General features: G+C 39.7%; 1 protein-coding gene across 1 annotated transcript in view; it reads right to left on the bottom strand.

The window, feature by feature from the left end:
- The window catches only part of csmd3b (CUB and Sushi multiple domains 3b), a 325003-nt gene that overhangs the window by 213194 nt on the left and 97484 nt on the right, over positions 1 to 14325 (bottom strand). The window lies entirely within an intron of this gene.

The raw sequence follows: 14325 nt of genomic DNA, 5'->3' as shown, positions 1-14325 counted from the left end.
TAAATGAGGAAGAAGAGAGACGGAGGAATGGATGGCAAGCTTTTTTTTCAGGTATGGAAAAGAGCCAAACCGTCTTGCTGCCACTGCGACATTTTTTTTTCTTGTCCTGCAGCTACCATTCTTCCTTTCATTTCGCCTTCCTCCTTCCTCCTATTTCCCCTCCTTCCTCTTTCATCTCTCCTCCTCTTCCCTCAATCCACTCGCATCATCCTTTCCTCTAAGTCACCCAACTTCTTCTTTTTCTTCCCTCTTTACTTCCACTGCCCTGACATACTTCCTCTCTCCTCTCTTCCCTCTGTGGCATTTATCCACCTAACACTGAATTCTTCCTCTCCTCTCTCCTCTTTACCTGTCTCTTTCCCTGGCATTCCTACAGCTCCCCATTGCCCTTTCTTTTGTCTCACATCCTTTCCTTTTCACCTCTCTCCTCTAATTCCTACCCTCTATCTTTGACCTTTTTGCATTCCTTTTTCTACATCACCTTTCTTTTGTACCTACATTCACTTTCACCACTCTCCTCACTTACCCTACACACCCACATTTTGCCGTTGGCATCTGTCTGTCTTCAGCTTTTCTCTCCCCTCCATCCCCTACAGAGAGCAATTTGTGATACTTTTCAACACAGGTAAACAAAGATCTCTGGCAGTTTCTTGCAGCACAACATGTTCATTTTCCTGCAACCAATTGAATATCTATTCATTAATAAGCTGTTAGTTCTGCATTTATCCTCATTCCTCAGAGCTGTGTGCACTTTATTGCTAAGTGTTTTCTTCTTCCCCACTCCCCCCTTATCTTTCATAATACAAAGAAGACACTTGAGGAACGTCAGAAAATACCTGACAGAGGACATTTGTACCTGTAAGTCTTTTATCTTTCTTTCTGTCTCCACATTTTAATTAAGCTTTTTATCAGCAAAAACAACCAGTTCTCTTCAACAACCTGCCCTTTCTCACCCCTCTAGCTACTCTTCCTCTCAAGCCTTCTTTCATCTTCCTCTCCCTGCTACCTTGCTTTTATCCCCTATTATGGGCCTACTTTATCACGTCTCCCCATTTTTCATCTCTCCATCCTCTTCTCTCTTTCTTTCTCCCTCTCGCCTCCTCCTTTTCGCATTCTATTCATGATCTGCCCTCTCCAGAACGTTCTTCATATTTCTCCATCTGTCCTCTCTTGTTTGCCATCTCCCATCCTTCCACCTATTTTTCTTCAGTGTTTTTTGTTTTTCTTGAATTGGCTCCCCTCCTGTACGAATCCCTCAGTCCATCCAACCTTTTTGCTCGTCAAAACTTGCATTCTACCGTCTCCCCAGTCAATTTGCTTTCCCTTGTTTTCAGTTTCCCCTGTCTCTTTCAGTTGGCTCTTCCTCCCACCTCGATTCTCCTTTCTCTTCTGACTTACTCCATTTCTATTTCTTTGTTCTCTCATCTAGTCCAATACCACTCAAAGCACAAATGGAGGCCACCTTCATAAAAATCTCCAACAATCTATTTCATCTCTCCCTCTGTTCCTAATCTATATCATATCTGTATTTCTGTTTCTGCTGCATTCCTATTTTTGGCAATTCTTTCCTTGCATCTCTACTCATTCAACCGACTTTGTTCTCTCTTTACCCTTTACAAAATGCTTTCTTTTCTATTATTTCACCACCCTTCTTGACCTCCTTTCCTCTTTCCATCTCGAATCTGTCTTTGCAATTTTTCCCAACATACAGTAAGCATGTAAGCACGATGTGCGTGTAATAAAACATGGTCTGTCACTGTGCTTGACCTCAATAGGAAATGATATTTGCATGTTAACATGCAAACTGCTCAGCTGTGCTGCTGTTAACAATATAGCACTAAAACACATGTGTAGCAATATATGCAATTTCTGCAGTCCGGCAAACCTGAAAGCAGAGAAAAATGCACATCACTTGTAAATGAAGAGGTTTAGCAGAAGTAGTAATGGCAATATCGTGAGTGCAGAATCATACCGTCCATCGGTCAGCGTAATTCCTGTGCTACTTTAGGTGTCATTGTAACAAACTTTGGCAAAGACTGAAGCCTGCCCCACTGCCACCTTTTCATAATGCATTCCTCCTTTCAGTGATCTTTTCATGCAGCTAGACCAGATTAAAACTGTCATTTTAGTTCATTGAGACATGTCTGAGGCCTTTGGCACAGTTGATCGCTCTATCCTATTGTCTAGTGTCTAGTTATATATTTAGTGTAGCACTCAACTGGGTTTCCTCTTATTTATCCGACTGGATAGTAAATTTGTGAACCACAAATTGTGTATAACCTCTGCTCGGCCCCTCAGGTCCTCTGGTTGTACATTATTTAGCGCCGTGGATGCACTTGTGTGTCTGGCTAATTCCAAGAGATGGCCACACCCCCAAATATCTTCTTAATGTTCTTAGCTGCATCTTCTGCCAGTGTTTGTGCAGCTTCACGTCCCTTTTAAATTTAAACTCAACAAGATGTCTCGTTCATTCCAAAAGGCATTCGCCAATGACAATAATGAAAATGAAAGATCCTTTTGAAACAGTATGTGCATTCGCGGTATTGTGAAGAGACCTTTTGATTAAAAAACAGCCAGCAGACATGACACACACACACACACACACACACACACACAATATATATTCTGTTTAACAATTTATCTCTTGATTTATGTGTTTATGAGATTTTTTAGTGAAAGTGAGGGTGTCTGACATTCAAGGTTTATTCTTACTGTAGTGTGTGTGCGTGCGTGTGTGTGTGTGCGTGTGCGTGTGTGCTTGATGTATAGAGTGAAATCACATTAGCAAGTGAATGAAGAACTAGCTAATATCAGCAGAGTGCTTGCTCTGCTCTCTCAGACACACACACACACACACACACACAAACATAAGAGGTGACACACAGGATCTCTCTCACACACACACACAAACACACACACACACACACACACACACACACACACACACACACATAGATAGAGACACACAATTCTCTTTATTTTCTACCAAAAAGCAAGCATGCAGTCTGGCTAATGCGATTGTCAGACCCCCCCTCTCTGTTTCTCCTTCTCTCTGTCTTTCCTTCCCTTGTATCTGATGGTCTCTTTATTGCCAACAGGGAAAAGAAGACTATTCATTATTATTATTGCCATGAAAGGAGAGACACAGTTGAAGAGATAAACTGTAAAACAAACAAAAACAAAAAACAAAAAAAGAAGGATGGACGGAAAAAGACAAGTAGTACACAGCTGAAATTTGTGCCATGTTGAAAAACAATTTCTCAGATCAAATCATATCTAATCTGATACGAACAAACATGCATTCACGTATGCTGAGGGTAGACACCATGGAAGTGGTGTGAGTGTCTGCCTGGACATGAAATGAACCCGTATTATGAACAGTTATGTTTATGTAGGTTACATTTCCTATTTCACTATTTTCTGGTATAGTCATCATGTTACTGACCAGCTTTGATGAACTGATGATATACCTTTCAGAACAAACACATTATCTGTAATGTGGTATACTGTAAAAATTCATATGTAGAAGGCAGACCCACAGAAATAGTATTAGAACTACACTAACCTAACCTTAGCCAGTCTGGGCTGGTTTTGGTAGGTGAGTTTGTGCTGTTCTTGGCCACATGCTGATACCTGATCCAGGCACTGCATTCTGGCTCACTAAGCATCCAACCACAGGTTGAAAACAGCTTTTTCCTCTTGGGAGATGAATAGTGTGTAACAAATCAAACTGAACCTTTTTAAATGCATGCACAATGCGGCTGCTGCTGATTAATATTTACGCACAGAAATGCACACACAAACATGTTAATTGGAGGATACTGTATGCAGTTATGGTGCAATTATTCCCTTGGGGCTTATTATAACATTAATGGTAACTATTCAATGTCAAACCCAGCACCTTACCCTAAAAACAAATGCATTAAATCTAGAATCAGCTTGTACTCACTGTAAGGATCAGCCGAAATGTCCTCACCCTCCCACATCATGCTCACTATTAAACAACAGAGCCAAGCAACGAAAGCCTCTTTTACACTGGACAAAAAAAAAAACCTACTGACACCCACTGACATCTGGCTTTAGTCTTCAGTGGAACAGGTTATAATTAGCATTCATTCCTGGGTCAAATGACTCAGCAGTAGTCATGGGTATTTATTGGCTTCAGATCCAATCAGTAGTGACGTAAACATGACAACCCGACTCAGTACACTCCCATTTCCTTCTCATCATAATCATCTCATAAACGATTTTTAAAAAGTAGCATCTCGTCTACTGGTAATGGGAAACAAGTCAATCACATATTTATAGTGGATTAACTTGCATTTAAAAAACCCACACATATGAACTAATTTTGGTGCAAAAGTGGGAAAACAATGGTTATGAACAGCAAATCAAATGTGTTGCAGAAGCACAGATTACTGCAATTGAACACCCACTTAACACAATATACAGGGCTGTCTAAAACAATGTGACATTGACATTTTTAACATTTAAATCACATCTTACTCCTATATTCTACTGTGCATGACTGCATTGGGCTTACTGGGTTTTGAGCCAAATAAATGCTGTTGAGATACCTAATTCTACACCTTTTCTAACTCTGAAAAAGAATCAATTACATTTACTAATTAACCTGCATGACGGGGCAGGCTACTCCTTCCAAAACACATGTAGACCTGTACCTCATTTCCATTCCCATTTGGAGCCAATAAACATCGGTTTTTAATCATTTTTTTCATTCTTAAGATGCGTTCCCTCACATTGCTCTACAGTAAAAAGCGGTACAATCACCTTTTGGGTGAAATATCCATTTTACTTTTGTAATACCATGATATAATACTGTCACTGTAAAAAAAAAAAAAATTACCCTAATATTAATGTGGCAAACCTACCCATGGTAGAAACACAGACATCGAGGAAAAATAACCAAATCAGCAAAATCTGAGAAAGTCAACACAATTATGCATTAGAGATGTACATAGTTGATGTCACCCACCTTAATGTCAAAGTACTTAAATGTAAAAAAATAAATGGGTGCCAATTTGCTTTTTTTTTCTCACCAGAATTATTGGGGATAGGAGCTTAGTATTAAGTCTGTAACTTAAAGGCTGTTTATTTTCCCTCAGCTTGTGTCAGTATGTGTAGCTACCTGTCCCTAACCACCAGAGAAGCAGCACCAGGAGACCACTGGGTGTGTTTGTGTGTGAACGTCTGTTTCTGTACTCTAGTTTGTTTGTATTTTATTGAGTTGATACTGACCCAAGGTCTGACCCGACAAACTGAAGTACTCTGAACCTCCTCCTTCTCCAGTCTCTCGCCGTGTTCCTCTATCCATCTTCTCCTTTCCTTCCCTCCCTCCCTCCTCTCTTCCTTCCTGACTCTTTCCACTGGGAGAATGGTAGCTGTGTCAATTTCCTGGCCATTTACTTTCTTTCCATCCATCTCTTTCCCGTGAGGAAGGTAGATTTCTATGTGTACGCCAATAAACCCCTTTGCCCACTGCATCTGTTCATACTCATTTCTGTGCTTGTCTTCCCTCTCACAGCAAACTACTTTAATTACTGCAGAAAATATATCTACAACTAAATTTAGGAGGAATTCTGAGAAAATGTGTTTTAGTAAATTACCGTGTAATTAGATAAGATAAAAAAAACAACTTTCTTTAAATGTTATTGCACAAGTGCAATAATCTGTGCATGATAATCTTTTTTTGCCAAACTGTACAGCAAAATTTTAAATAATTTTAAAAAGTTAAAGTGAAAACAAAACAAAATATATCGCTTTCCATTTACCTGAGACACCACTTTGGAAATAATTCAGAAGAAATAATGCTGCAAAGTGAAACTGTGGCAACTCTATATGGAGTAATAAAGTAGTCTAAGGATTACTTCATGCATACTTCACTACAGGAAAGGCTGGCGTCAGGGTGGAGTAGAAGAAAACAGTAGGAAAAGCGCGGGCTCATTCATTCATTTTGTCGGGAATGGAGACAGATGGAGATGGAAATGGTGCCAGTTGGGCTGGATCAGCAGTCAGCCTTCATTTTCCCTGGACACTGTACCTGGTAGCAGACAACATTGCATAGTAAAAGCAATTCTTCAAGGATTCCAATCTAAACGCAGATGGTATCATCTATCGCCTTTACTGTTATGCAATCAACATTAACTTCATTATGGTAAGTTTAAGCAAAAAACGTGTATATTGCAAGTTTAAGTGTTTATTTAAACTGTTAGTCATGAAATGTTTCATGTTTGTTACCTTAGTATTACAAAAAAAAAAATTCATAATGAACTTTATTATTCAGCTCTTAATCTGCTTTCTTTTGACCCGTGAAATTTTAGAGTGTATCCAGATGCTGATGATACTGTGCTGTGAGTTGCAGTCATAAAAAGATAAAAAGAAAACAGAATGAAGATAGTTTCATAGGGGACTCGCTCACTGTGGCACTCAATTTCTCAAATGTAAGAGATAAGTGAAACTAACTTACTTTAAATGACATTCTCTCCGAAATCCATACATTCATTTTAGAGGCAGTTTACACCAAAATGAAACCTGCCACATTTTATCAATTTAACAGCTGTGTTTAATCAAACCTCCCACACACACTATTGCCATTTAGTATTTTGAATGGTATATTTACTTGATTCCTTGGACATTAGTTTCTCTTATTTCAGTGCTGTTTCATCATGCAGTGTCTACTTAATATTCATATGATCATCAGACAAACTCTCTCTCTCTCACACACACACACGTAGAAACCAAAAAGTTAATTCCATTAATTTTTTTTTCTGACTTCAGGTTGAACGTGTATCTGTCCTATGTTTCATTTGGAGGCTAATTTTTTGGCTTTGAACCACTTGATTGAGGACAGTTGTCTACCTGGAGACACACAGGTGTCCCAAAGGTGCTTTAAGTGCCTTTAGAACTTGAGGGTAGAAGTACTGAAGGACAGGACTGGAGGTCTTTTCATAACGCCTAAAATGTAAGTGTCTTTCTGTTGTGTTTACATATGCCCATGTTTTGCTGTTAGAATGGTATTTTGTGCTATTCAGTAGTCAAATAACAATCCTTACAAATGTAACTACACTAGGAGCAAAAAGACTACAATAACTAATTTAGACGTATAGATAAGTCTAATATTAAAGTTGGAAATTATATTGCACATAAATTAATAGTAGTCATCACAGTTCAATAAAACTTTGTTTTGTATCACCAAAATTGAACCTTCTGGATCTTTTCATGAAATTACTGAAAAAAGGGAAAGTTAAAGAAAGTCAAGCAAAAAGCACATTAGTATTTCAAATTTACCTAATGAATTACACCAATAACACCATTTCTAATGTATCTTAGCATTAGCGAAACATTCAAAGTGACATGAAAAGAGCATCCTTCTCTTTATTAGAAAAAACGTCTTCCCGCCTCTCCTCCTTCTTTTCTCCTCCTTCCCTCTCTTCCCCTTCATGTCAGTAGATTTATTTCCTCGAGTCATGTCCAAAGTTCAGGGTCTGTAGTGAGTGATTGATTAACAGCACAAGCCTGAGTGACACACACACACACACACACACACACACACACACACACACACACACACACACACACACACTCACACACACACACACACACACACACATACACACACACGCGCAATCATTTTTCAGGTTACAGTACATGCGGTCAATAGTCACTGGTGTGTCTTGTAAATCAGTCATTCGCTGCCCACCCTGAACTCTGTGTATGTACTTCAGTGTGTGTTCGTGTATGTGTGTGTTCGTGTGTGTGTAAGGGGGTCCTTGACCATGGTGGCATGCTATCCATTAAATTAGTCACACACACGTAAATTCAGAAGATACAGATACACATAAACACACATAAGGCCCCTGGCCAGGTCACCCTTACACCCCACTCATTGACTGGCTCCATTCATCACACAGAGAGGGAGGGAGAGCCTGAGTGAAACACTGAGAGACATGCTGGCTCTCTAAAGTCTCTTAAACGTGTGATAGGCTGAATAAAACACTTAAAACACCCAAAGAGAGAAGGGGATTCACTGTGTGTAACCGAATACTTATTCACTGTTGCTACTGTCTAGGTCATGACAATTCAAAAATGAATAAAAGCATATTATATCTGCTGAAGCAAGGGAATGAATTAAGAAAGGAACTTTAATGTCCTCTGTGAAAACACACAAAGGACAGATGCATTCACATAAAGAGTAGAGAGTAAATCAGTGTACGTCACCCCTCATACACATATGCTTGAATGCGCATGGACACGCACTCTCAGCGACACCGGACTGAGGTTCGGAATGGGAAAAACCAACCACAGAAAACCAATTTCTTTCCAACACAAAGCATTCAGCGCTGGTAGCACCCTTTGTGTGCATGCTGAATGCTGTGCATGTGTTCCTGCGGGTGTGTTTGTGAAACTATGCATCAGCGTGCATGTGCAGTCCCTTCTTTCATCGTGCCACATGCCTACCTGCTCACATGCATGTGCCTAACCGTGCGTGTGTGTGTGTGTGTGTGTGTGTGTGTGTGTTTGAGTGTGTGCGGGCGTCACTCTTATTGGCACCCAGCAGTGCAGACATCCATTCCTTCCAATCCCCCTCAGCAATGTTGTGATGCCCAGGGACGATAAGCGCTTTTGTGGTGCATCGTGGCAGAGGGGGGCGTTCTCGTCCCAGAGCTTTGGAGGTGACAGGGGCCATCGCTGCTCTCTGTGCACCCCCAAGGAGAGACACTCTGAGTGGGGCTGAATAGTGGATTAACCTCCCTGTCAGTCCCAGAGGTTCTAAGACGCACATTAAAAGCCCAATCCATAATCGTGGATACTGTCTCTACTGTTCTTTATATACAGATCTTGTAGTTTTGACCCTTTCTGTATTTCATGCATGTTTAGGATACAAAGGTTTGGTAATATTAACAATTTTACTATAACACTGGAACACTGTAATACATTTTAATAGTTGAGTAAGTGCAGTAAATTGTTGAGAAAATGGGTAGAAGAATATATTAATTCTGAAAAGGAACTTAGTACCTTTTAACCAATTACTTTAAATCTGACATATTGCTCAACACCTTGCTCTGATTTTAGAAAGCATGAGTAACTGTCATGTCAACAGACACAACGAGGCACTGGCAGAAAACACCAGCCAGTACCTGGGCAGGCAGTGTTGGAGGCAGACTGGGATTTTCAGAGCAGAACTGCTTGGACTTGGTTTTCCTCAGGAGATTTTCATCAGTAACAGTAAACAGTATCCTTCCATTGTTGAAAAAGAAGTTGTTGCTTCCACTATTAAATGATAAATGTTGTGTACCTCCTTCTCCCACCCTCCCTCTGTCTCCTCGTGTCTTTCTCTCTTGCAGGCAGTTAGATAGATAGTGAGTGTTGCCCCCATGAGCTAAAGCTTGTTTAGGCTGCTGGCTACCCTATCACTTACTATTAAACCTGACACGCATACACAGAAAGGGGCAAATAAACACATGAATGCATATACCGGGAGGGACACACACATTACTGACGGACGTGCACTAATGTGAGTGCATGCCAGTGCACACACCTGTATTTTGTAGATAGCTAGAGACAGATTGCATGTGTCTGCTGGCATTTAAAGGGGAGGTGTCAGGGCTGACAGCGCCTTAAAGGGACAGTCGACAGAGAGATATATGGATGGAGGAAGACAAGAAGGACAGGGGGGGGACGAGATGGGCTGGTGAGAGACAGAGGGGGAATGTAGGAGAAGAAATATGATGGGAGAGGATGGATGCACACATACACACACATACACATATACACACACACACATGACTGAACCCAAACACTCACTCAGCAATATTGAAATTGTATGCAACTAACTTTTATTTTAGAATAATTAAGACATTGTTTGAAGTGTTTACTCCAGTTACATGACATTTATGACTTGATTATATAGAAAATGGAATATAATGCTTAATAGGACAGAGTGTGCTGACAATATTCAATCTGCTGCCAACTCTAATTGTGAGTTGACAATAAATGGTAAAAAGGTAATGTTAATGTCAATAACACTGTATAATATTAATTTTGTAGGCAGCATTAAATTGTAAAATGTACTTAGTTTTACAGCCTTTGAATACACACGCTGTGAGCTGATGTGAAACAACAACTGGGAGGTAAAGCACTGCTGTACTGACCCCTGTGGATGGAAAAGTTCAAATCTGTAACACTTCCTCCAAATTTACATCATGAATGGTTATAAAAATGCACCTTCCGATACACTACATGAATAAATATCAAGCAATTTTAACTGAGGCGGGTTGCATCACCTGACTGGTTCTCAAAAGCTCAGATTTCATGAATTATGTGCTGTAATATACTGCTGCCTTAGTGGTGCGGCCGTTTAGTTTTCTGATTGTATTTCTGTTGCCGACATTGAACCTACTAAATATCTGGTATATTTAGCAGGCTCTACCTTCACTCTGCGACTTTGGAAACTCGTCTTGATTTACCCCTCTGACAATGACCTATTAATGTTCAATGTGATTAATTAAATCATGTGAGATTTAGCTGAAAGTTAGCTTTAGTTTGCTGGGCCACTCCTGTAAAATTACATCTTTTCAGTGAGGCACTTGTTAACTAGAGGCAAAACTAAGGTTTTTTTTTGTTATTTTTTTAATATTAGATTGTAGAGGTCAGTTAGTTGTTCCACTGACATGTTATCAACTTCTCATGTTTTACTACAATAAACAACCTTGTAATCCCTAGTGTATGTGTCTGTCTGCAGTGAGATGTATAACCTTGCCTGCAGTAAAAACCACCTCTTTGACTTATTAGAGGCAACAAAAGAACACACAACGCAGTGTCAGAGCTGTAGACTCACATGCTCACACACATATGCAGCACACAAACGTTGGCAAACGCTCAGATGTACATGCATGCATCTGAGCGAATGGATGAATGTTAACATGGCTTTTTGCCTGAAGGCTTTTGGCCCATTTTTTCTTGTTGATGTGAAATAAATTTTATGACAAGCACAAATTCAAATTAAAAACAAAGACGACCAAACCACAGGCACATTCCCCACAGCCCTGTGTTCCCTGTGTGAAGTCTTTGGATAAAACAAAATGTACCAAAGGAAGGACGTGATAATCATAAGGCAACAAATTTAAACTAAAATTTAATTACATTTTCAGAAAATGAAAAAAAAGCATTACAGTAAGAGCAATTTTGAGAGTAGGTTTTTAAAATGAGCTAAAATTAGTGTGAAACAAAATTTTGCCTTCAAGCAGTGATGAGTCACAGTGAGGAGAAGTGTAAAGAGCAGTTAGGGTTTTCACAAGCTGACACCATTGCTCTGGAACTTGCATTGAGATATACATGATGTCAGGAGCAGAGTCTGAAGAAATGCAATTAATGCTAAAAGCCCTAACACATAAAAATGGCCCTCACCGGCAGTATGGTTTACATTCACACGTCTCTGCGAATCATGTCAGAAATCTGGCAGACTCTCCCATAGATAAAGTTCCTTCATAAATAGTTCATTTCTTTTGAGCCTTTCAATGGAGGAGTTTAAGTCTATATTTCACAGTACTGCAAAATGCTTTGCTTTGCAGCTTCTTCACATCTTTGCCTGCTGAGATTTTGCATATTTGTAGTGTGTTCTGGCATCTCTCAAAATTGCATTAAAGAGTAACTTTTAAAAAATCCAGCTTGTACTGACCTTCAGTTGTTTATCTCCTCACCTTGCTGCAGTGATGTAGAAATGCACTGCAGGGTGTGTCAGTATTTTACACATATTGACTACTGACTCTTTGCTGGATTGTTTTCTATTTCGTAGCAGTAATTCTAATCTAGTGCGTGCGTGTATGAACATTATATGTACATGGACTTGGCAATGGCAGGTAACCTATCAAAGAGCAAAGAAAGCTGCACAGGACATCATTAGTTCAGTATCATAAATTAAATTAAAAGCTTTAGAGATGGACTGACACCAGACCAGTCTCTGTCTGCAAAGAGCAGCAATGCAGTGAAATGAAGCAGCACTGAGTCGAACGTTTTACAGTTCACACTCAGGTTAATATATGGTCAATGTACTGGACTAGTGGACAGATGGGGCGTTTGTTAGTTTTAATATCCAAATGGACTTTATTCTATACTATTGTTTAGAGCTGTAAACCAGAAAATATATAGCTTCTATCCATACAATTACCCCGGGTGCTCTCAACCTTAAAGTCCTTTTATTAATGGACCTGGCTTTGGTGGAGCTTTTGATAATTACAAATATCATTACTGCATAAAAGCAGGACTATTTACAGCATATACGAAGGCACATGTATAATAATCTATTGAACATCTGTGAGTTAAAGCATTTGCATGTACTGGATCACACTGAATAAAAGAAGCTTTCACAAAAAGGTAAGTGAAATGGGTATGTGGCACAAAGCCAGTGAATTTCTTCAGTTCCTGTGGAGTCCATGACATCAATAGCAATGGGCCGACCAGAGTCAGTGACTTTAATTTGCTATTGTGTGAAAATAAATGACATCTTTCATTCAAAATCGCTGCTTTAAGAATCAGCTATACAAGCGCTTTAGATTCCATTGGACACTGCCTTTTTGTGTGTGGATGACTTGTGTTGCCAGTGTGTGTGTGTGTGTGTGCATGTGTGTGTGCTCCCCTGAATGTGTCCTACTATGTTAGTTTTAGCCCCAGGGCTCAGGCCATATTCTGTCATCTAGTTTTAATGTTTAATAACACAAGGCTAGTGCACAGTACTGCATACTAATGACACGGATACACACACACACACACACGTCCACTCATACAAAGCAACACAAAGAAGACCTATTAGAGGGCCTGTTGCAACTTGGAACATTTGAAGAGTTGGGTGAAAACAATGGAGTACAACCACACACACGCACAAACACAGACTGTATAAAATTCCCATGGTCCAGTGAGGATACACAGGCTAGAATGGTCAAGTGACAGACAGTGATTAATTGATACATCAACGCTGTGGGTGCTCACGCATGTGCATGTGTGTTAAGGTCACTACATGGTCTTTTAATTGAATTCTTGTAGTTCTGTCTTGAAGGATAATGGAGAGAGCAATAGAGCAGAGAGAAACACATTGTTCTCAGTCTCTATGTCTCTGGGCCTTTATGTCTCCGTATGTCTCTCTGTCTCTGCTCTATTCTCTGATTGTCCCTCCGGCCTGGAGTTTGAAAGCATTACCAGACCCCTAAATGTACAGTAATTTTTAAACATGTCCATTTCTTGTGTGCACGCACGAGAAATTAACCAAAGTGCTCTATTAAATGTCATCTAAAAGGTAGTGAAATGTTTTACTAAAATGGAATTACAGAATGGAGCATTGCATAATGAGTTTCAGGATCAATATGTTCGGACAAATATGCCCATGACAAATCATGTCACTGTCCTCAACACTGAAAGAACAAATAAATTCAAGCCTGTTCAGCACCACTTTGCTGGGATTTCTATGTCATGATGTCTTTTCGGTCACATGTAAGCTTTGCGTAGAGCCCTATGACTTTGGAATAACTGAAATGGCAACTGTAAAAAGCGTTGAGTGTGGACGCAATTCATAAAAAACAGGGTTCTTCCTACCATTATAAGAAGCATTTTCTCATAGCCAAATGAACAGAAAACACACACACACACACACACACACACACACACACACATGTCAAAGAGGTGAGTCTGAGAGAGAGAGAGAGAGGGAGGCAGTGTGCTAGCAAGAGCTAATCACTCCAACAAACTCTCAGAAGTGCAACCACATCAGCAGATGAAAGATGGCAGTTAGTTGAAAACTTTGTGACTATGTGTGCTGAGTCAGATAATCTGTTGGAAACAACGAAAAAGCTACAACCCACCGTGTTCCAGCATAAGGAGGCTGTCCTGCACAAGATCTGTTTGACAAAAAATAGTGCAGTGCTGTGTTCCACGAAATTCATCAATATGCATTAGATTTTGAATATTTTCTTATTGAATTGCAGAAATTTTACTTATCCGCATATTAATCGTGCCTTTTACCTAAACAATGTATGATAACAGCACACAGGAGTCGTCACTGGCTGCCTAACAACGTGTTGGGATTAAATCTGAAAAAAACTCAACGTATTTTGACAAAGACGGCTACAGTTGGAAGGACAGTATGTATTATTGATTTGCTACTGCTTTCTGGAATGTTTATAATTGCAGACATGACTGACTCAGGCACAGTGCTGATAGCAGCTAATAGCAAGTTGTTCAGCTTAGTTTGTCACATACTCTAAAATTTGGCTGAGACAAACCAGACCCTTAGATTTGTTTTCAGTGAGATATTAT

This window comes from Chelmon rostratus, chromosome 16 (assembly GCF_017976325.1).
Source record: "Chelmon rostratus isolate fCheRos1 chromosome 16, fCheRos1.pri, whole genome shotgun sequence".
In the NCBI taxonomy this organism is placed as follows: Eukaryota; Metazoa; Chordata; class Actinopteri; order Chaetodontiformes; family Chaetodontidae; genus Chelmon; species Chelmon rostratus.
This window is presented reverse-complemented; position numbering and strand designations above follow the sequence as displayed.